This window comes from Amblyomma mixtum, chromosome 3 (assembly GCF_055824585.1).
Source record: "Amblyomma mixtum isolate Tamu chromosome 3, ASM5582458v1, whole genome shotgun sequence".
Taxonomy (NCBI): domain Eukaryota; kingdom Metazoa; phylum Arthropoda; class Arachnida; order Ixodida; family Ixodidae; genus Amblyomma; species Amblyomma mixtum.
The window spans coordinates 295247675-295271318 of NC_143014.1; the positions used below are offsets into that span (position 1 = coordinate 295247675).

A 23644-nucleotide genomic window follows, 5' to 3' on the forward strand; every position below is an offset into this window, starting at 1 on the left:
GCGCCTCCAAATCACGTGATACATGACGTCACACCACGTGACACGATGACGTCACGACAGTGGAGAAACGGGGGCCCACCTCGCGCCGTAGCTGTGGTTGTGCGCCTCCAAATCACGTGATACATGACGCCACACCACGTTACACGTTGACGTCACGACAGTGGAGAAACGGGGGCCCACCTCGCCCCGTCGCTGTGGTTGTGCGCCTCCAAATTACGCGACACGATGATGCTTCGCATTCTCCAGGCTTAACCAAGTTAAGCCTCAGCCATGTTTTTTGTTTGGGGGGGGGGGGGTTGAACTCTTTATTAAGAGAAGCTAAACATTTCCTATGAAAAGCTGCCGACGACCTGTCTAACTTAGCAATACAGTTACAGCATCTCCATGTTTAATTATAACACCCAGATACGTCTTTCACGGCGCTTCTGAACCTCCTTGCTGTGGAGTCTCATTTGTGAAGTGTGCATGATGTTCACGGTGTGATTTTGGTGAATATATTAAAAAAAATTTAAAGGGTTTGCTAAAGAAGGCGGACTTTCAATAAACCAGCTCTCACATTAACACGATGCTTTAATGTCCCACATATGTTTGCCAAAGGAACATAAACAGGCATAGGCTTAACTGGAATGAGTCAAGCAAAGCTACTGAGGAGACAGAGTTGAACACAGAAGACGCCATTGCTGCTTACAATACTTACTTGCCATAACGCGCATAATTTCTACAGGTTTATAGACGCCATTTCAACGAGACCATGTTTGGAGTCAATGATGCTTAGCACTTTAGCTAGAATAATTAAATTAATTATCATAGTCATAGCTGCTGGCATCAAGGCTGCAGCTATCATTTAATGTAAAGCTCGAAGAGCTCAGATCTTTTTAAAGGCACGCTTGATTGATGCAATGTTGTTCAACAAGTCAAAGAACACCCTTACGCACCCATGTTCCCGAAGGGTCTACAACACCCTTGCATCCATGCACTTTTAAGGTTGCATCGGTGCATTGAAGGTGCTAACGTACTCAGCGCACCCTTAAAAAAAAAACGAGAAAACATAAAGGTGTGGAAAGGGTGCCGTCATTAGCGTTACACATTTAAGAGTGCTAATTTTTTTTACTGTGTAGAGGAGATAGACAGCCATCTACTGCACCTACGGCGAGCCAAGAAGGGACTTGAAAAGGAACTCCAGCAATAAAGGTGGAGCAGGACAGTGCGCCGCCGCAGGCCCGACTCCATAAGGAGTCAGAGGAATACTCTTTCCAACTATGGCGACCAAATAGGGAATCCACCTACAGCACCATGGATAAATGCATAGGTCTGACAAAGACCTGGCAGCTTCTACTCTGCCTCTTGAAGCTTGAGAGTTGCAAGTCGGCGAAGGGGCAAAATCTTCAAAGAATAGTCCACTCCTACGGCGGGACTGAAAAGCAGCTTCTTGAAGAGTTAAAAAAAATTGCCGGCGATTGCGTTACTTCCTAATGCGAAATTTGAGCGCAGCTCATCAGCTGTTTCAGCTTTTCGATAGACTGATGCAAAGAATTATAGCATGACATGCATGTACAATTAGAGACAACTTATTATTTTTCACACATTTTCTTTCTTCAAGAAACACACCACTAAAAGTTTTTGATTGTCATGAACGAAGCTTTGTGGTCGGAGAAATCAATGGATATACACTCGACTTGCTGCACCAATGCCTGGTTCTCAAAGACGAGGTCTGTGCAAATATTTCGCGAGGTTGTCACAGCCGTTGGAGGCGTTACGAGCGAGAGGAACGGGATGTTCTCCCGTGTAAGTGGTAAGAAATTCCTACTTGTCTTTATATCTGCACTAATGTCCCCACCCAGGCGGATAATGGCGGTTAATGATTTATCACGAGAGTTCGCTCATGGCTGTCAGCGCTAGCGCATGTAGCCCACATCTCTCTGTCATCAGCCCACATACCTATAAGCGCGATTCAAGCGTCCGCTGACGCAGAGAGCCAGTTATGCGCACTTCCTTTCCTTAAAATGATCGGAATGAAAAACGTTGTCAACGCCAACGGCAATGAGCGGAATGAACGCCGACGGCCTCTGATTTCAGCGCCGCGTTTCTGGCACAACGTTTTCAGTTACCCCACGTACCTCTAACCGCGATTCAGGCGTCCACTGGCCCAGGGAGCCAGTATGCGCACTTCCTTTCCTTAAAATGGCGCAACGCTTTCAATGCCAACGCATGCAGCACACATCCGTCACTGCCGCCACGTAGTTTAAAGCACGAATGAGGTGTCCACTGTTCCAAGAGGGCTGTTATGCACCTTTCCTTTGCTTTGCGAGCTCCCGCTCCATAGGTTTCGCAGACTGAAGCGCGACTAACGTGTCCACTATTGGTTACAACGGACAACGGCGACGGCGACGCCGCGAAACGCTGAGACGGGCGCCAAAGAGCTGCGCTCTGAAACACGATAAGTCGGGAATCCAGCTCCGTAGGCTCTCCCAGAATATGGGGGTCCGCCAAACTCGAGATATGACAAACCCATCGAGGAAGCGGAAGTCATGGCTTGAATTACCCGTATAAAAACAAAATCAGCGCCGGGACCAGACGGAATAAGCAACAAAATGCTCCGAAATCTGTTTGCCGTCTGTTTGCCGGAGGTTGAAAACTCAGTCGCGGCAATATTTCTTGTGTTTGTTTGTTCATTTGTTTACATAACTACATTACAGCGCTGCTATGACGCTGCGGATGCTATGTTGCAGTTGCTATGTTCTTGGCACAAACTTACATTTATAGCAAGATCTTGCTCGGGATTTACACACCGGAACAGTGCTTTCGTACTAATAATGGAAGTCTATACGAGACAAGAAATACCCAAAAGTTCCAAAAGCCGTTCAGAATTTCGAGACAAGCAGAATGCCAAAGCGGCTGATAAAGACAAGCTTGTTGCTGCGATAACCAGGCAGTGGCGCCCTAAAAGCCCGGCAGTTGCTCTCATTAACAACATCGACAACTTCTCTAAAGTATGAAGAACAAGGTAAATGCGCATACACATTCTGAGAGAAAGTGCATCACTAAAAATTAAGAGCCTGGACAGACGTTAGGTGAACAGTGAATCAAACAAAAAATGGAACCTAAGAAACTGAAGAACCACGCAAACATATTGCTTTGAGTCGGGGGAAATTGAGAGAGTCTAAACGCCCAGTTTTGTCCCTAATTGCGTTCAGCACATGTTCTACGTAGTACGAATGATTTTTGTATTTCCGAAATTATTTCCATATCAGTTATTTGGATTTTTCTGTGAGAAAATAATTTCTGCAGATCACTGTCATATCGACTAATCAGAAACACATGTCGTAAGCTTAAAGCCCAGTTACAGCGTGAACACCTCAATGTACATGCAGTAGTGCGGGTAGCAGGCACGTAGGCAGGAATTTTTTTCGAGAGTGGCCCGGGGTAAATTTCGAGCTAATGGGGAGGGGGCTTCGATGGGTGCCTCGCGGGCAGTTAAAAATATAATACTGACCTGCCGCACCGCCTAAAGTACAACGATCTAGCCTCAAGACGCAGAGGAAGGACTGATTACCTATAGCCGGACAGATGTTACCACATGCTATACCCGCCACGCAAAACTGTTATTGAACAAACTAGCGGCCGCATAAGCATTAGTGAAAACACGGCATTGCGGATTTGTTTTCACTTTTTTTTTCTTTTTGCTCGAAGAGGCTGCAGTCCTATGGGTCCGTCAGTGTAGGCTGATCTCGTATGGTGATCGGATACATGCAGCAGGACATGCGGCTAATTTACCGTATTTCACATCTACGCATAACCTCAGTCACCATCATGTTCTTTTCCTTTTTTCCGAAACGGAGAAACACAATATGCATCGCTCCCGTTTCCTGCATCCGTGTAGTATTATGGAGACAGCTCTACTGAAACGTATATCCATTTTCATGAGATTTGCCGTCGCATATATGATATAGTTTGATGCGCTTACATAGGAATAGCGCTTGCATTCACGCAACTTTTTGTTGACACTTCGCACGCACGCACGCGCACGCACACACACACACGCGCACGCACACACACACACACACACACACACACGCACACACGCGCACACACACAGACACACACGCGCGCACGCACGCGCGCACGCACGCACACACACACGCGCACGCACACACACACACACACACACACACACACCACTGCCCTTCAGAATGTGTTTTATCTTGTCAGCCTCGTTCGCACGGTTGCACAGGTCGTCCACATCTTCGATGTAGCTTGTGAGGTTCTCTTCGACCTGCTGCGACCGTGCGTGCAAGCGTCATTCAGCGTGCAGCTTGCAAAGCAGGCCGACCGGGTACTCACGAGAAGGTGATTTGTAAAGCAGACCGAGCCCACATTTCTGTCTCGTATTTCCGGTGCTACGAGTTCCCTGTGTCGGTGAGGTAGACGATAACGTTATTCAATTTCACCGTATAGTCCTGCTTGCTCTAAGGTCCTCCTAACCCGTTCGTATCGAATGCGAGCCAGCCTTTTACTTCAAGATGGTGGGGTCTCGCTGGCAAAGAGAGCTTGGGAAGACGGCAGGCCGCACAACCGGCTCATCTTGTCGGTTGGTGTTCTGTGGCATCACTGCCGTTGGAAGAGTGCAGCTGCAGGGCTCCATCAATTGCTGAGAGGTTTAGTCACCAGTGAATGCGAGCTGCTGTAAAAGGGCAGTCTCGGCGCAGGTAATCTAGCACTCTGGCGCCGAGCTATGACAGTGCTCCTTGGGCGAAGACTCGTCATTTTTAAACTAGGCTTGACGAAAAAACAAGAAGACTTGGCTCAAATTTTCAAAGCGAATGGTTTACTCCAGTTTACTAGTGTATACTGTATAAAAAGTTTTCTGCTGTTATTTGAGCACCACATCGTTGCTTATTAGCAGCTCTTCTTAAGTTGTCTGTTAGTGAATTCGGGCTCCGTTACGGAAAAGTGTGAGGAGCGCCGTATGAAAGGTTTATAATTTGCTGGCAATCTTCTCGTCTTCTCTGTCTTTTAGGCATGTGCCATATGTGCATCTGACATCGGGCTCAGTGACATAAGTGCTGCACTGCGGCTTCGAGTGGGAAGCCACCGTGCTTGGGCGCGCTTGTTGGCGTTCTGAGGCAGTCGCTACGTTGAAGCCCTCACCCAAATGCTTAATCAGGTAAAGAGATAGTAATTAAGGAAATTTGCCAGAAATAAAGGAATTTAACGCCTAGCGGTTACCTACTTGGGAGCGTGATCCGCGAGCACAGAAACGTGTCACGTGATCCCACTCTGCCCGTAAGTAGACGGCAGCGACGGCCTCTCCAGTGCTTAGTTGAGCTAGCACGCAATACGGATGGCCGCTCCCGCGTGCCTGTTATGGTCTGGGTGTCGCGTTTTTATTGCTCCCTAAATGAAAGCGGCTAGGCTGCTTTCCCTCATTGCTCCCCCCTTTTTCGAAGACTTCTTTTGTTGCCGCGGCCACGGAGCACACGACCAGGAGATGAGCGAAAGAGCCAAAAGTGAACCAAAAAGGAAGAAAGGAACGGCGAACGAGAAAAAAAAAGTAAAGCGCATCTGGCCGCGCACCACGACATGCTGCGTCCGGGGATTGCTGGCTGAAGGCGCGGGCTGCGAGTAATAAAGTGCGAGCCGCTGCCGTCGAGAGGCAAACAATAAAGGCGGCTCGGTAAGGGCGGGGAGGCGGGGGAGGCATAGGGGGCCCGCGAGGAAAGGGATGAAATTCTCTGCGCGGAGCTGCAGAGGAAGTAGACGCAAAATAAAGGGGAGTAGCGGGAGAGTGGGACGGGAAACGCTGCGGGAAGAAAGAGATTGAAGAGAAAAGGGGACGAGGAGGGGGGGGGGGGGCAGAGGAGAACAGCGGAGGGAGGGAGAAGGAAGGAAAAAGGAGAAACGGAGAGTAGGAAAGAGGCGACAGCGAAGCGAAGCCTGGCCAGTTTACCGCCCGTCTCTCCCTCTCCCCATTTCGTTTCCGTTTTTCCCCTTTCTCTCGCTGTTTACTTCCCGCTTTGTTTCATTATTTTTTTTTCGGGAATATAACCTTACCCCTGGGAGAGGCGGGCCGAGACGATCGCTCTTATTAAGAACGATGTGTGATTCCCTGCTCGAGAGATCGCCCAATTTTTGCGGGCTGCGGCTGAAACAAGCGGGGATTTAGCGCGCCGCGCTGGGGGCTGCGCGCGCGCGCAAACGCGCGCCCGTTCTACAGCCAGCGTCGCATGTGCGGGAAGAGAGGAGAAGGATGGAGAAGAGGCGAGGCACAATACAAAAGGGACAAAAGGAAAATAAATCTGAAGCTACGAAGAAGAACAGATAAACGTCGGCCAGGGGTAAAAAAAGAGAGCCCAGGAACAGGAACACGAAAGCGCGTGCTCCGGCTCCCAGCCGACCGGCCCTTTTTATCGCTTCCCTCATTTTTCCCCCTTCCTCCATGGTTCTTCCTTCACGTCCCCTTATACGCGTATTTATCTCGCCGAGACACGCGAGATATATTTATACAGGGGCGGAAACGAGGAAGAAATGTAAAGATATTGCCTCCTGTTGCCTCTTCTTCCGCCGTCCTCCCGAATCTTCCACCCATTTTTTTTTTACTCCGTCCTTCAGAAGCTGAGTTCGCTGCGCGTGATTGCGCACGAAGAAAGGAAGAAGAAGGGAGCAAGCTTCCTGCAGATGTTCCCGATTACGCGCGTTTCTCATGCACGAAATGGTAATTTCTTACGCCGCGCGGCTGGAAGTCTTCTCCCTCGCTCTCTTTATGTATTACTCTATCAATTTACCGCGTGCGCACTCTTTCTGTTTTTCTTGTACCGGCCGTTTTTCTCAGCCAGTTTCCCCCTTCTCGGTGACTTTTCGAAACGAGTCCCATAAGCAGCGTCTCTCTACGTACGAGCCGACTGACGGTGGGACCCGGGAGCAAATTATTCCGAAGGCTTCCCTGCCATTTTTGCGCTTGTTTCACGAAGGGGGTAAATTTTTTTTTCCCCATTCTTCCTACGCTGACTGCGAACAGAAAGAGCGCGAACGACCAATGAGCGAAGCTGGCAGTCGATACGCTGCGAAGCTGATGCACCTGCGCCCAGTAGGCTCTACAGCTACAGCTCTGTCATCTGCAGCTATTGAGTTAACTCGGCAATGACTCTCATTAGGGGCGGCTCTAGTGACTGTTACGGTACAGTAAACGTACCAGAACCCTCTTTCGCCGGAGCTGGAAGATATTGTTTCAGGAAGTGTGAGCAACACAGCATTGATCCAAGAAGCTCAGTTCACAGTACCACTGGTAGAGATAAGCGCATTTGCGCTGGAGCTTTGTCAAGTAGGTACTTGACAAAGCTCTAGTCTGCCTCAGTCAGTTAGTACTATCCTTAATGTTTTCAAGCGTGAAGGAAAAGGGCTTAATTTTACACATGAATTGCCCAAAGGCAACCAAATCCAGTTTCTGGATATTAGTCTGGAATTTACGCCCTCACACATCTGTTGGTCCTACAACCCCAGAATGAACAAGCAGTTACTACCCTTTGACAGTGTGCATTCAAAGTTGGTTAAAAGAGCGGTTGTTCACCTTGCCTGCCGTTCAGCCCTAGAAAAATCATGTGAACACAGAATGAGTTCAAGTCTTAACCGTCAGACTGAGAGGTTGTATGCTGCCGGGTATCCGCCGCAACTGATAGCCTGTGTTTGTGAGAGTCTGCTACAGAGGATGAAGAATACGAACCGCCAAACGAACGAAGACCAAAAACCAGTGTGTGTCATGCCTTACCTGCACCGAGTGTCTCACAATTTAAAGAAAGTAGCAGGAAGATACGGTGTCCAACTCGTGTTTGCGGCGCCGTGCAAGCTAGCTAAACTGTGTGCATTCATGAACCGAGATGATAGGCAGCAAAGATGCACCTCAAATCACAGCCTTGAGTACACTGATTGTGCCAGAGAAGTTATTTATCAGGTGCCATTATCCTGTGGAAAGATGTACATCGGACAAACTGGGCGATGTTTTAATGAGAGGGCGGCTGAACATGTTCGCAATCTTTCTACCAACTCAGGAGGAAATTTAGCCTTACATTGTAAGAAGTGCGCGAAAAGTGATTGTCAACCGTTTCTCGAAAGCACAGAGTTCCCCGCTACGGCTAGAACCAAAACGGAAAGGGAGATAATAGAGGCCTTCCTAATCGCAAAGAATTCGAAGAACTGTGTGAGCACACCGTCCATTATGCTTTCTGATAAAGAAATCTCGTTTTTAGAAGGGAACACTTTAAACCGTCCATTTTAACCCTGCACCTGTACTCTTGTTGTTTGTTTTTTTGCCATCCTTCATAGATTTTAGCCTGGTTTCGCCTTTTCATTGCTCGCGTCGCCTTTACCTTTGTTGTTTGTTGTCTCCATCCTTCACTCTCAGTTTCACAGTTTTAGCCTCTCGTGTTTTTTTTGTTTTTTTTTCTTAGTTCTTTTCAGCCTACGTGTTTCAGTGGCTTTGCACCTTCATCGTTTATTGTTATTACTGTTGGTTCCGCGTCTCATCCCATCGCTGAGTAGGTTGCGCTAGTATTACAGCGTTTTGTTGATGACCTCTTTGGTGGTATTGGTTTTATCTTCACTTTTATGATCTTAATCTTGCAGTCTCCCTTTTCTTTTTCCTTGTATCTAGGTATCAATGGTGCATAAGCTTGCACACACTGGTATAGTTTAGATTGGCGCTCTGGCGGGTCGGCGCATCATGGACACGTTACTGTCAATACTTATCGGTTTTTATCCCGGCTGTGTCATGTGGTGGTTGTTTAGAGCGTATAAAAGGTAATGCCCGAAGCGTTTTTCGAATAAAAGTTGGAAGTTCTGCGCTCAGTGTGTACGTGTGTTTCTGTCTCTGTCCTTGTTTCCTTCGCGCAGTTTAAACCATGAACGAAAAGAACCAACTAGCCCGCCAGAAGACTATTCTTAGGTACTTCCACAATTGCTGTGACGAAAATCATTCGACAGTTTAGTGCACAGTGGTCACAGATCGGCATCGTTTGTGGTCTCGTCGACTAGTTTGATGCGAGCTTAGCACGCATGCACAGTTGGTGGAGCTCTTGTGCGTACCGTTACTGCGCTGCTGGCGCCGTTACTCCGACAGTGATTGGCTGTGAATGAGCAAAGTGCACGCGTTAGCAGTCAGCGCTTGAAGGTAGTGGTAATGGCATGCTATACAATATTCTCATATTCTTTTTGTCACGGTTATCGCTGTCCTTCTTGTTCACTACATACGAACATAATGCGGTGCCCAGGAAAGTTGTTACCGGCTAGTTTGCGCGCAAATGTTTCGCTCGTATCAGTCAACTCTTTTCTGGTCTTGCAATCTGTTCGCATAGAGCTGTTTACTAGCGGTTAATTACTCCTCTAGCCTTGCGACTGCCTTGCTTAGGCTCGGTAGGCACTTCCATCTTGGTAACAGTGATAACCGGTGAGAGGATAAACACACGTTATGAACAGCACTGGTGCGACTATATCATTGGCGGCAGCCTACACCTGGCAACGACTTGGTTTCATCTGCTTACGAGTGCAGAGCGCCGTTGCAGCAGTGTATGCAGACGCTCGGTTGTCATCTGGGTTGTCAGTCACAGACCAGTGTGTTTCAGTTTACGTTAAACGTGACGTTACACGCAGGCTGATATCGTACGCAAGCTACTATTCTCAAGAACAAGTAGAGTATACGAGGCTAACGGTGCGAGTCCATCTTGCGAGCGCAATTCAAGCTTTTGATCTCGCAACGTTTTCTTTCAGAAGCATAGTCTCACGGCGCACGTCTTTAACGATGATACAGATTCGCAAAATTACAAAATCAGTGCTCGCCTTCCGTTCTGACGGCCTCCAATTCCGCAGAATAACCTTACGACCAAAAAACAAAAATTAAATAACTAGGTAATCATACTTAATCTGCCGTGTTTATTCTGTACTCTGCCATGTACATAATACTTGCCACGCTGAACAAAGCACCTGCACAGATGGCATTGGCGTGTAATATATCACGTCTTCTGAAAGAAAAATCTTTAAGGAGTAAACAAAAGCCTTGTATATGCGTGTACGTCGAGAACATCCAAGGCGCGATAAGTATCCCACATCGAAGCGAGACAGCTACTTTCCTTTCCGCATAACTTCCTCCTCCTCTTTCATAACGCCTACGACCGTCGTTCGGTTTTGTTGCAAAGTCCTGCTTTGTTTTGATAACGTTGTGTATGCTTTCACTCAGCATTAACCATGCACTATGGTAAAATATAGTATTACACAAGCTGGCAGACGTTTCCAGGTGGTTCGAAATGTTGCAATGTGCTTTCTGCCATTTCGGACTGATCATCTGCATGCAGCAAGAAACACCCCATGGTTGACTTGAGAGGAAGGTATTTGACTGATGCTCGCTGAGAACGTCTGCATGTTTCAGTGAAATCGGGCTGCCGGCATTGAAATGTTTTTGAGCCCTGGTAACCACGAGGATCCCCAAGTACCTTGAAGACGCTTGTAATGCCATACACAAGGTGTTTCAGGGAAGCTGATCACTAATTTTTAAAAATTGCGTTCTTGAGGCGAAGGGAAGCTTTTTGCGGCGGGGTACTACCAGTGTTAGCGTACGTGAAAAAAAAACAGGCGAATGATATTAATTAGTAAAGTGATTAACTAAATTCCGATGGTTAACTTTAACTATTACCGATAGGCACCTGATTGCAATTAGAGATTTTGTATCTAGCCGTTAGTAATAGCCGTATCAGTTTTTAGAATTTCGGAAGTGCGATTACACTCGCCGCTGTGGTTCAACAAAATTTTCCCACAGCGCGCCAAAATACATGCGCTTTCGAACAGCCTGCTGGCAAATAAACTCCTCCAGTGCACGTAACTAGTCGAAATAGGTTGTCGGAGTAAGGACTTTATTCCTTACTTCTTTAGTTAAAGCCAGAATTCCTATTTCTTTCGTGGAGCAATTTCAGTCACTGCGGTGATTATTTAGACAACTGCACGAGTCTTCGCCCCGCTAGTGTGTCCACCAATTCTTCTTTGGCCCAGTCACGCAGTCCTCATATTACTGTGGGCACTATAGACGTATGTAGCGAGGGAGGTAGTAGTAGTAGTAGTGGTTTTTATTTTGCATTGAATATGGAAGGTAAACGAATTTTTGCTACCCGGCATCTGCTATCGCGGCTGGAAGCACCTGAGCTGGGGCAGCGGAAATGAAGGATAGCAGGCAGTGTGTAGAAGTGAAATGAAAGAGGTTAGGGGATAGTAGAAAGGAAAGGGAGGTGCGCGCACGCCATCCGTTCTGTATTTCATGGACGAAGTGCGCGTGACTTGCGTAATGTTTGAAGCCTCTCATGTAGCCGATTATCGCCCGTGTCATATATGTTCCGCCAAAATTTGTAAACATGTGGTCCGTATCGGTTCAACAATGATGGCGCATAACTTCGCGCTTCGTGGGCTGCGGGGCTGAAGTGTAACGGCCCAAGGTGGGACAGGAAGCCCAGTTCGCGAGCGTGCGCTGAGGAATACACTTTCGGCAGTGCTATCCCGCAGCGTGGCAGGCCGTGCACGTCTTCGGAGGCGAGAGGTCACTTATAAACGACGCCACGGACCAGGCGAGCGGTGATGGCGGGCGACCGTAGCGCTCTGTTTTACGATCCACCGTGGACGCTTCGTCGTCCGACGCAACGACACCCTGGCAGCGCGACCGGCCGGGTTGCTTGTTCTCGGTGTATGCCGCGCCGCATCAGTTGCATGCAGCGATAGTTTGTCTCAAGGGTAGGTGCCACGGATGAACGCGTTGCAACGTGCACGCTGCAGCATCGACGTTGTCGAAGCGACGCGTCGTTACGTAGCCGGTACCATGCCCGTGAAATAGCCGAAAAGGCGGTGCCGCAGTAACCTAGCGTTAACATGGGTTTTAAGCCTTAACCGGAGCAATTTTTAGAGTACCGCATTCCTTTTCCCCGCGCCGCCGACGAGGTCATTGGCCCAACCGTACCACGTGATCTTGGGGTGCCATATACCTTCCAAGCGCCGGTCGGGCCGGCTGAGAAGAGCGCTGGTTCCCGACATTTTTCGTGTTGCAGCTGTCGCTCTCGAGTTTGATACTAAAGAAGTCATGCCTGGCTGCTGCGCCTTCGGATGCAGCAACCGAACCGAGTCCGGAAAGACTTTTTTCTCGATTCCGACCGGGAAAAATGACCGCGAGCGTCGTTCTGCGTGGTTGCACAGAATCGGCCGGGAGAATTTCAAGCCTTCAAAAAACACACGCTTGTGCGAGGTAAGTGCACCTTGCTTGTGCTTTTTGGTGCTGTTTTAGAAGGTACGTGAGCGCAGTGCACGCGGTGTTAGCGATAGAATGCTAAGAAAATAGGAGTTCACAGCAAGACCGTCGCGCATGTCGCGCAGGGATCGTTCGCGGCTTGCCTGCTTGACGCGGGTACACGTGTACGCGCTTGTTACTCAACACACGCGGCTCTTCTGACTATTCCGTGCTTGTGGCACGCGAAGGCACATTTGTCGCGCGAGAATTCCGCGTCCTAACGTGCACCAAGCACTCGCACGATCTTTCCGCGCCTCGAGTAATTCGACCCATGACACTTGTTTTTCGCGGACCGTGACGATCACAGTCAATAAAAGCATGGTCGGGCATGTCTTATGTCCACATAACGGCCGCTTTCTGTGCAGTTGTGTTGGGACTGGTAGAAAAATGGCTAAAATATTAGCAATCCTTGAACATGCGTGTTTGCGGCCACATGCGTGTTTGCATCCCAAATGAGCTTTTTTAAGTGTCGCTGCGTAAACTTAGAAACCTTTATAACGTATTCTTTTTATTCGCCTCTTTATTTGGGTGTTTCAGCTTATTATTGCAGCTATCTTCTATGTTTTTCTTGTTCCACATGTTTGAAACAGGGCTTCGCTCGAAAAAGCCCTGGGAGCCTCCTTGGGCAGCCTAGCATTCGGGTGACCAGCATCACTCTTCTAACTGTACAACAAACATTTGCAGGACCACTTTTGTGCTGAAGACTTCGAGAAGCCCAGAGTGGATGGAAAGAAGAAACTAAAGTACAAAGCTGTGCCAAGCATTTTTGCGCACCGTGCACCAAAAAAAATCAGAAAGGCACCATTCGCCCGCCTTTCTAATTCACCAGCAAACAACTTTCTCGAAGAGGAGGTTGAACCTGAAGAGGAAGGCTTGCTAATAGGTAATTTTCCACAAATCAATTTTTTTTCATAGATACACTGCAGTACCGCTTTGTCGGTTAGTTATGTACCCACACAAAATGCAAAGTAGACAATTTTGCACCTGAATGTATACTGGCATTGACCTTGTAACTTTTATGATTTGAATTATGGTCTGATAATATTCTCAAACACAGAAGCATCACTTTATTTCTTTCATTGGCACTGCCCTTTAAATGTAGCACTTACAAGTAATGTGGTACATATATGGATAAAAAAAATGTTGGAAACCAAAAAATTGCTATGAAAACTTTTGCAGCTGCTGGCAGCACAGCAGGTGGTCCGAACGCATCAAAACAGCCACATGATCACATTGAGTCTACTGATGAGCCGACAGAACCACCCAAAGCCTCTGATGTTCAGGAAGGTGAAGAGGACGGATCTCCCAACATGTTCAGTGAAGTTGAAATACTAAAGCGCCAACTTAACTTGGAAAGGAAAAGGCGTGCAATGGCAGAAGTGGAGTGTGACACCCTCAGAAAATCATTTAGTGGACTGCTTGCAGAAGATCAGCTGCGTGCTCTGCAGAAGGGAACAATGAGAGGGTCATCCTGGACTCAGAAGACAATTCAGGAGTCTCTGAAGGTCAGACTTGCCTGTGGTGGAAGAGGATACGAGTACCTCAGAGACAACGGCTGGCCACTCCCTGCTGAACGTACGCTTCAAAAACATATTGAAGATATCAAGTTTACCCCAGGTATGCAACAATGGTTGCTCTATAGTAAGCATTTTCAAAATTGGAGGTGCAACTCAGGATTAGCTATTGGCTTTACTGATGATCGCATAGCAAGCATAGCTACAAATATCGGGCTGCAGCAGAATGCTTGCACTGATTTTTTTGGAAAGATTTTATCAAGGCAAGACTGGTTGTTTTTTCTGGGCTAAAGCTAGCACTTGTGAATTTCAAAGAAAAGTAGCAGTGATCATTCCAGCATGCATGTTTGTTAGCAAAGATATATTGTAGCTATACATTCTACAATACCCTTGGGCTAATGATAAAGCTATCAAACATAATAAAATGCTCTTTTCTTGCCATTCTAGGTATTCTTGAGGAAGTATTTGCACCGTTAGCGTCAAAAGTGTCGACATTCAACCCTGCAAAGCGGTATGCAGTCTTAATGCTGGATGAAATCCAACTGACACCTGGTTTGGATTATGACATTACAACACGCTCTGTCATCGGTAAGGCTTCGTCGAAAACAAATGCGGTCTGCTTTTTACATACCGGATAGTGCAGCTATAATGAATGCAGTAATGAGCACTGACATGCGGTCCTTAATTTAGCAGTGTGGAAACAAAAATTAAATGCAACTAATTTTTTTAACTGGGCTAATTTCAATATCTTAAGGTTAATGACTAAACTCATAGGTACACATAGAAAGACATTCAAGCATCTATTTATTTATTTATTTTTATTTTAAAATGGCACAAAAAAAAGACATGGGCAACAGGAAGAGACGTACACACGGGCGCTGTCCATGTCTTTTTTGTGCTGTTTCAAAATGATCAACCGCCAACTTGCCCAAGCTTTTACCTTGGCAAACCCTATCTGTGTAGTTTTGGAAGAAACCTGTTATACCTCATAAAAAAGTTATAAAACTGACGTCTAACTTAATTCCTTAGAGCTTGGAGCATGACGGGCTTATATACATAAGTGCTACTAAACCCCACACATCATCGTTTGTTTTGCTTTTATTTTGGCACTTTCCTATGCTAATAAAGCACAGTGCATGCTTACTACATAATGTAAACTTGACAACTGCGCACTGCTATGCCCCAAATAACATTCCTAAAATATTCTTCAGGTCGCCCCACTCTCCCGTCCTCGGACCCAAGTGCAGAGCCTGTACTGGCAACACATGCTTTGGTTTTTATGCTTGGTGGAATTGCATCAAGATGGAAGCAGACCATAGCGTATCATTTCACAGGTAAGTAGCAGTTGGAAGTTACAGTATTAAGTGAATTTTTGCACGTAAAGTTGAGAACAACACTATGTTTTCATTTTTCATATGTGCAGAACTGCAGAGATTGTTTGGCTGGTTCCTAAAGAATTATGTGCCGGCGATGCGTAACATCGATCGACTGGCAACGTGCCTTCGAGAATCTTTACTGAGCTGCCCACTTTTTCGCGGATGATAGCGAGCTGATGCAGGGGGGAAAACATACAGAAAGTGCAGTTGGTTAAGAAGCCCCCTTATTAAACCACCTAGTGTTACTGGCAAGGACAACCCACACAATAAAGCCGAAATCGGTTGTCAGTACTGTAGGATGCTACATAGGTATATGAAGTGATGTCTTGCACAATAAGGAACTAAAGCAGCATCCTTGGCATGACTACTGGTGACATGCTGCCGTTGCTGGTTTCCTTGCTTGCTAAACCTCCTAAATAGCTCACGAGTGAAAGAAGGTAGCATGAAAAATGTAGCAACTGAGGCTTCAAGAAAGCGGTTATCGACTTGGCCTTGTGCCCTGCCATGTTGCCTGTGTGCGTGTGTGCCAGCCAAGTGTGGAGCGGGTGAAAGCCACCACTGATGGCAGCAAAATGCAATATATGCAGCATCAGTATGCATATAGCAATGAGTGGAATGTGTAAAAATGAAAGGTTTCAGCATTTTATTTTCATTTCAGCTGAATCCTTTGATGCAGCAAAGGTACTGGACCTGATATTTGACATCATCAGGCGCTGTGAAAGCATTGGTCTATCAGTGGACTGCGTTACTTCAGACATGGGTGGAGGAAATCAAGCCATCTGGAGGCTGCGCGGAATCATGGCCACAAAGTATGGTCATCCAAGGACTACCTGCCCCCATCCATGTGGAAACGACCGTAGCCTCCATTTCCTTGCGGATGCACCCCACCTGCTGAAGAACTTGCGCGGGCACCTGGTTCGGCAACAAAAAATCCTTCTAGACGACGACACGGTGCGGAAGAACAAGTTGCCATCCAATGAGGTTAGTCACTGTATAACAATCTCACACAGTCCTATTTTGCTGCCCACCACGCAGCAGGCACATTGGGTTTTATTTATTTCAAAAATATTGTGCCGTTTTCATCTGCAATGAAGATTGTTTACTTCAATGTGATGTATGTATAGGATTCAGCTCAAATAAATACAAATATGGTTGTAAAGTTTTATTTATTCATTCATATAACTCAACAAACAGTCTCTTTGTGAGGGCATTACAAGAGAGGCAGGCACCAGTATGCATGCAATATGCTACACCAGCCTATACATATGAAATGACAATGATCATTTACTTCTTCTGCAGGTGTCCGTCAAGTACCTTGAGCAGCTATGTGAGATAGACGAGAAGCACAGCCTGAAACTTGCTCCACGCCTGAAGTTGAAGCATTTAAATCCAAACCACTATGAAAAAATGAACGTAGGCACGGCATATGCCGTCTTCAACCATGCAGTGGCATCTGCCCTACGGCTTCTGGTCGAGCAGAAGAAAATGGATGAGCATGCCCTTACAACGGCGTGGTTCGTGGACCAGGTGTTCAAGTGGTTCTCCATCATGCCATCTCGAACGCCAACCATGCCGTTGAGTGACCTATGCCCTGAAAAGGGAAAGGAAGCTGTGACCTTCCTGACTGATTTCATGGAGGTCTTCAGGAACCTCAGCATAATTGACAAAGGCAAGACAAATGCAGCATGGAAGCCTGTCCAGGCCGGCATAATAATAACGACTACAACAGCATTGAACCTACGCAAGCTTTATGTTCAGAGCAAGAACCTGAAGTTTTTGCTGTTAAGTCGCCTCTGCCAGGATGCACTCGAGAACCTTTTTAGCACGATAAGAGTTAAGTCGCCTGTGCCCAGGGCTCGAGAATTCAAGTATACCTTAAGAGTCATCGTCCTGGCACAATTCTTCAAACCAAGCAGGCATGGCTCATACGACATTGATGACTCTGTTCAACTGACAGATTTCCTTTCCTCCCGACCTGACTTGGCTGAAGAACTAGGGAATATAACTATGCCAGAGCAAGCAGAAGATCTTGAGCCTGAAGAACAGCAGTCTCTACAGTATCTCGCAGGCTATGTGGCACGGAACATCATGAAAAAGCACAAGCTCTGTGAGAGCTGCACAGCTTTATTGGCTAAGCCTGCAAATAATGAAAACAGGTTTTTGGCACTTAAGAGCTACATTCCGGACAAGCAATCACTTTGCACACCGTCGGAAAATGTTATGCATCTCGTTGAGTGCGTAGAAACATACTTCAGGGAGAATGAAGAGGCTCTCGTCATGGGAAGAGCCAACCTTGACCAAGTTGGAACCCTCATTGCAGCCGTCGAGCCCACGTTCGCTGTTTTCCCTGCATGCCACAATATTGCCGACAAAGTTGTGCGTGAATTTTTGCTGTGTAGGCTGCGCTTTGCACTGCGTGCAAAAAATGAAATGTTGCAAAAGAAAGCAATGCAAAACACCAAGTGCGGATCAAAAAGCATTGGCATGCGCGCCGCTGTTTCAACTGTTAGGTGAGCTGTAACTTGGGGAATTGTAAGAAGGGAGTGATTACTCATTGACATTCACCCGACCACAGCCATACGGCTGCAAAGGAAAGCTATACAGCTTTCTCAGAAGTTTCGTAGTTAAAGAAAAATTCGTCCTGGTCCGGGGTTCCAACTCGGGACCACCGCATCACTGGAGCAGTCGCTCTACCAATTGAGCTAACCAGGACGGCATGCTTATGGTAGGTTGAGAGCGAATTGATCAATAACTCGAAGTGGGAACAGTGTTGGTCAAATGTTTAGGGGAATCCCCCAAGGTGGAGTAGATTTATAATAAGGGAGTAATTACTCACTGACATCCACCCGAGCGCAGCCATACGGCTACAAAGGAAAGCTATACAGCTTTCTCAGGAACTTCGTAGTTAAGAAAAATTCGTCCTGGTCCCAGGTTCGAACCCTGGACCAAGGCGTATTTTTCTTTAACTACGATGTTTCTGAGAAAGCTGTATACCTTTCCTTCGTAGCCGTATGGCTGCGCTCGGGTGGATGCCAATGAGTAATTACTCCCTTATTACAAATCTACTCCATCTTGGGGGATTCCCCTAAACATTTGACCAACTTGGAGAATTGTGTAGCTCTGCAAGCATAAATTATGTGTCCTTTCCTCCTCCTGTGTTTCTGCAGCAAACCTCTCTGTAAAAAGTATTGCTAACTAGCCCAAAGCTCCATCTTCTTCATGGCTAAGGCCATAGGCTTCTGGTCGGCAAAATAAAAAAGCAATGTGCAATGTTATATAGGATGTCAATAAATATTGTAACGGCATACGACCTTCGCAACCAAGAGCGCGCTGCGGTATACAAATAAAGAAGAGGCGCGGGGCGAGCGCGAGAGGTGAGCGCGCGGCGCTAGCGCGTGAGGTAGAGAACAAAGGTGAATCGCCCCGGCCGGTTATGTCTGAGTCTCCTGTGTCTGAGTCTCTGTGCCTTTCTCTGCGCGGGCCCGCCGTCCCGTAACATTTGGTGGCAGCGGTGGGATCTTCGTAAGCCGTAAGCGCTTTTAGCTTCTCCGGGTCGGGACGGATGCCATGCCGGCTCACAACGTGACCCAAGTACGTGACCTCTGCGAAACCGAAGAAACATTTCTTTGGTTTTAAGCGAAGCCCAGCAGAGGTAAGGGCTTCGAGGACGAGTTTGAGTCGCCTTTAGTGTTCATCAAACGTGGCCGCATAGACAATGACATCATCCAGGTAGACCAGCGCCATAGTCCACTTCATATGGCCTAAGACGCGGTCCATGAGGCGCTGAAAGGTGGCTGGAGCATTTGAGAGACCGAACGGCATACGGTTGAATTGGTAGAGGCCGTCGGGAGTCACAAATGCTGTCTTTTCCACATCATCGGGGTGAACAGGCACCTGCCAGTAGCCCGAGAGCAGATCTAGGGTGGAAAAATAACGGGCCCCCTTCAGGCGGTCAAGTGCATCGTCGAGGCGAGGCAGCGGGTACACGTCGAGACGAGTGATAGCGTTCAACTTGCGGTAATCTACGCAGAAGCGGAGTGTTCCATCCTTCTTGCGCACAAGGACGACAGGGGAGGACCAAGGGCTACAAGAAGGGGCGATGATTCCCTGGTCAAGCATGTCGCATACGTGCTGCTGGATGACTCTCCGTTCAGCTGGCGCGACACGGCGAGGTTGGTAATGAATAGGCCCACGGTTTTCGGTGTTTATCCGGTGTTGGGCCCAGGAAGTGCACCCGAGTTCACTAGCGCTTAGAGCAAGGCAACTGCGATGCTCGAGCAGCAAGGCCTTCAGAGAGGCGAGCTCCGCGCAGGTCAGGGTGGGCCCAAAGTTAAATTCGTCCCATGATAGGACCGCCGGCGCTGGAGTGTGGTGAGATGGTTTTTCATGCTGCAAAGACGCAACCGGTGATGCTGAGTCCAAGACTGACGCTGCACCCAATTGCGTGCCGGGAGTCAGCACGAGCGGTGCGCGGCTGATATTAAGCATTAACACGTGGACCTCTCCACTGAGCACCGACAGAAGGCTTCGAGGGGAGGTCATCTCTCGGGCCGGAGCCGAACACCGGGTAGGTTCGAAAATCACATCCGCTGTGATCGGTTTGTCAGACTTGGCATGCACCCAAGTTGCCGCACCCGGTGGCAGATTCACGGCGGTCGCCACAGTCACGGTAGTGACGTCGACTGGCTTGACTCGACGTGGCCACTTCGTTCCGAGGTAGCGCACAGATCCCGAAGAACGCTTGGTCGCCGACACCAGGGACTGCCACAGGGTGACACCGACGCTGGAAATCCAGCTAAGCCAACCCGGCCCACACAGAGTTTGGCTCGCACGTGGTTCTGTGGTGGTAAAATTGAGAACGACTCCGGCTTGCTGGCACCACCCGCACCCGAGGACCACTGGCCAAATAGGGCTGTCCGCGACAACAAACTCGGTGGAGATGGTCTTTCCGAGTGCTGTCACGTTGACGGTAACACCTCCGACTTGCTCCACCGGGGCGCCGTTAAAAGCTACGAGCCGGGTTTTGGCGGCTGGAAGAAGCAGGTGGGGTGCGTTGACAATAAGCGATTTGTCGAGCACATTAACAGCCGCTCCAGTGTCGACCAAGGCCGCTACGTGCCGATCAAGCAGGGCGACGTCAACGAGCACGTAGGGAGCTTCCGTTGTCATCGAAGCCGACGAAAGAAGGGGACGCGGCGAACTAAGGAGTGCGGGGACGGACTTTATCCGGGGGCACCGTTCCACCGAATCGTTTTCCGACGTCGGAGGGCCAGCACAGTCCCTCGCGTAGTGTCCCATCAGGCCGCAGCGGAAGCAGGTCGTGCGGGTGTCATTACGCCTGCGTCGGGTAGAGGCCGCTGTGGGGACTGAGAACCGAGGAGCCTGCACCGGGACGCTGTGCTCGGAAGACGGTGGCGACCCCCGCGTGGCCAGCAAAGTCGATTCCGCCTCGACGGCGAGCGCCATGGCGGCGCGGACGGACTCAGGACGCCCAGAGCGGACCAAGCGCTGCACCTCAGGGAGTCGGATGGCGTCGACGAATGCCTCGGTGCCGACCAGGGCCACGGCGTTCTGAGGCGCCCCCGGCAACGACTGCAGAGCCAGGCGTTCAATGGCGGCGGCGAGGTCCTGGTATGTCTCCCCGGGCTCTTGACGGCGGACTCGCAGGCGGTGGTACTGCACACGGGGGTGACCTGAGGCACTGTAGTGGTCGGCGAGGAGGCCCGCCAGGACAGTATAAGAGCCCAGCTGGTCAGGCGGCACGTTCTGCAGCAGCTCAGTCGCGCGGCCTCTCAGTTTGGCGACGAGCATCCGTGCCTTCATCTGCTCGTCCCAGCCTCTCGCCGCCGCAATACTGTCCGGGTGGTCGACCACGGGACCACTTCACATGACACAAGAGGTTATTCTTCATTTGATAGACCCGGCGCAGTTTGCGGAGACCTGCGCCGACGGCGGTGCCAAGGGAGTGGATTATGGCAGCAACGTCGGGATCTTGCGCTTGCGCAGTCCTGAGGTCCGTCAAAGCTGTCACGGAACAAGGGTGGCGAGAAAGGAAATCGGCATCCTGATGTGCAGAGCCGCGCCGATGCACTATGGTGAAATCATACTCTTGAAGTTGCAGGGACCAGCGTGCAATCTTGGCATTTAAGTGTTTGGCAGACTGCAGCCAAGTCAGAGCGCTATTGTCCGTGACGATGGTAAAGTGACGGCCGTACAAGTAGGGACGGAACTTCTCGACGGCCCAGACAACGGCGAGGCACTCGAGTTCTGAAGAGTGGCGGCGGCGCTCAACGTCGGAAAGCTGGCGGCTGGCATAAGCTAGGACTTTATGGTCACCAGACTCGTCTTCCTGAATGCCGCCCCTTAAGTGGAGCGCTGCTCCGTGAACGCAATCCCAAGTCCCGCGGTGCCAGAAGCCCTCGCAGTTTTCGTACGGCGAGGAGTCGCCTACAAGCAGCCCCGGGATCTACCGGGACCGTCTCGTGTCAGACGACACTGTCATCACGACGTGACGTTGCCTCCTGCGCACCAAGCTGCGCCGGTGCGAAGAACCTCAGCCCGGGCTCATCGGGACGAGTTCGATGCCGCCTGCAAAGCGAAGCACGCGCTAGGGGACACCAGCGGTGTCTTCCCCCTCTTATCTTGGAAACTGGAAGAGACTCTTATCTTCCACCTCTTCCCCCGCCCCCCCCCCCCCCCCCCGGTGGAAAGATGTAACGGCATACGACCTTCGCAACCAAGAGCGCGCTGCGGTATACAAATAAAGAAGAGGCGCGGGGCGAGCGCGAGAGGTGAGCGCGCGGCGCTAGCGCGTGAGGTAGAGAACAAAGGTGAATCGCCCCGGCCGGTTATGTCTGAGTCTCCTGTGTCTGAGTCTCTGTGCCTTTCTCTGCGCGGGCCCGCCGTCCCGTAACATTATACGCAAGTGCCTAACACTCATCGGACAAAAAGCGTTCATATTGTTTACTGCCCAGCTTTCATTGAATTTGTTGTACCTGGATCTATATTACAGACGAAACTGACCTGTAGACGTAACATTTAAGCAAACATTAAAAAACACTGCATGCATGTAATAATCAAGTAACACATATCTGGTTTGTTTTCCTTTGGTCACCAACGCACTAGATTGCAGAATCCTACACATTGCAGTCCTTTCTTAAAATATGGTCAATACGAGGCCTATGATGCTGCCTTTTCTCCCACTTTTTCTTTGCTCATTCATACATACGCATTGTGTGCATGAAACCAACAGCCAGGTGATATTCACAACACATGTTTCAAGTTTGAAGTTAATGTGGCACGAAAGGGACACGAATGGAAGGAACGAGATGAGCGCTGTCTTGCCACCTTGTTTTGCTCGTTCCTTCCATCCGTGTCCCTTTTGTGCCACGTTAACTTCAAACATGAACCAATTGGCCCTTCAAAGAACAATTCTACATCCTTTAAATTTTGAGCTGGTTAGCCGAGCACATGCAATGAACTGAAGTCAGCATACATATTATCTTTTATGTTCAAATGCTACAGTGCCTACCCAAAATTTCTTCATGCATAACAAGAAATACAAACCAAATGAGCATCCATTGCTTTAGTTTCACTGTCACTTTGTGGCCACATACAGTTCAAATGCAGGGCACGGCACATAAAGCGCTCTAAAAGCCTAAGAATTTTATACCACCCATATGACTTAGGGAAAAAATGCTGCGTCACAAGCAGGTGTTCCTGTTTTTTTGTTTGTTTTTTTACACAGGCAGCAAATCTTTGCGGTCTACTCGAACACCAGTCATAAATAAGTTGGAAAGAGCAGCCGTTTATGAACGCACTCGACAGCCGCGTTCGTAAATCGCAAAAGCAAACTCTCGCTCATTATCAGTGTACAGAGGTACATGTACGTTGCTATAACCACGCAAATGGCTTATATTGGCCTTCTGCAAGATTCAGTGCGCAAAATGGCCATCGAAGTCGATTTTTACGCCTGCTGTGCACAGATCTTACGATCGCGGTCAAACACTGGTGCGTACACGGCAGTTGTGCCGTCGCAGTGTGTCGTGCATACGGCGGACGAAGTCGCATAATAGCGTCGAGAACGCGCGGTATCCGATAACAAACTAAATCAGACGTATCCGACTTAACGTGTGGAATTGTACAGTGAACGTACTTACCTGCGACAATGTCAAGTAGCTTCGTCCTGCTTGAACGAGACGGCGGTCCCATGGCGGTCCACGATGCTCACTGCCCAAAAGCATGAGCTTGTCTCTTTGCTGCTCGGAGTGGCAAAATGTTTCCTTCGTAGCTTGCTCCGCAGAAGGGGAAAAAAGGCGTGCACAAGCTTCCGATAGCAGCGCTAAAATGCTGCTCACAATCATAGCACAGTTCCTGCAGTAAACGCAACCGCGGAGTAAAACAACCGCCGGCTGCATTACTTCGCACAAAATAATTGTCTCCGAGCACGA

The 23644-nt window shown here is 48.8% G+C and overlaps 1 long non-coding RNA gene across 1 annotated transcript; it reads right to left on the minus strand.

Annotated features, from left to right (window-relative positions):
- Positions 1-17302: 17302 nt before the first annotated feature.
- On the minus strand, positions 17303-23445 carry LOC149355252 (uncharacterized). Its single transcript, XR_016289704.1, has 2 exons — positions 23354-23445; positions 17303-17541 (listed from the first exon to the last, which is right to left on the minus strand). It is a non-coding gene; the product is annotated as an uncharacterized LOC149355252 (long non-coding RNA).
- Between the last annotated feature and the right edge of the window lie 199 nt (positions 23446-23644).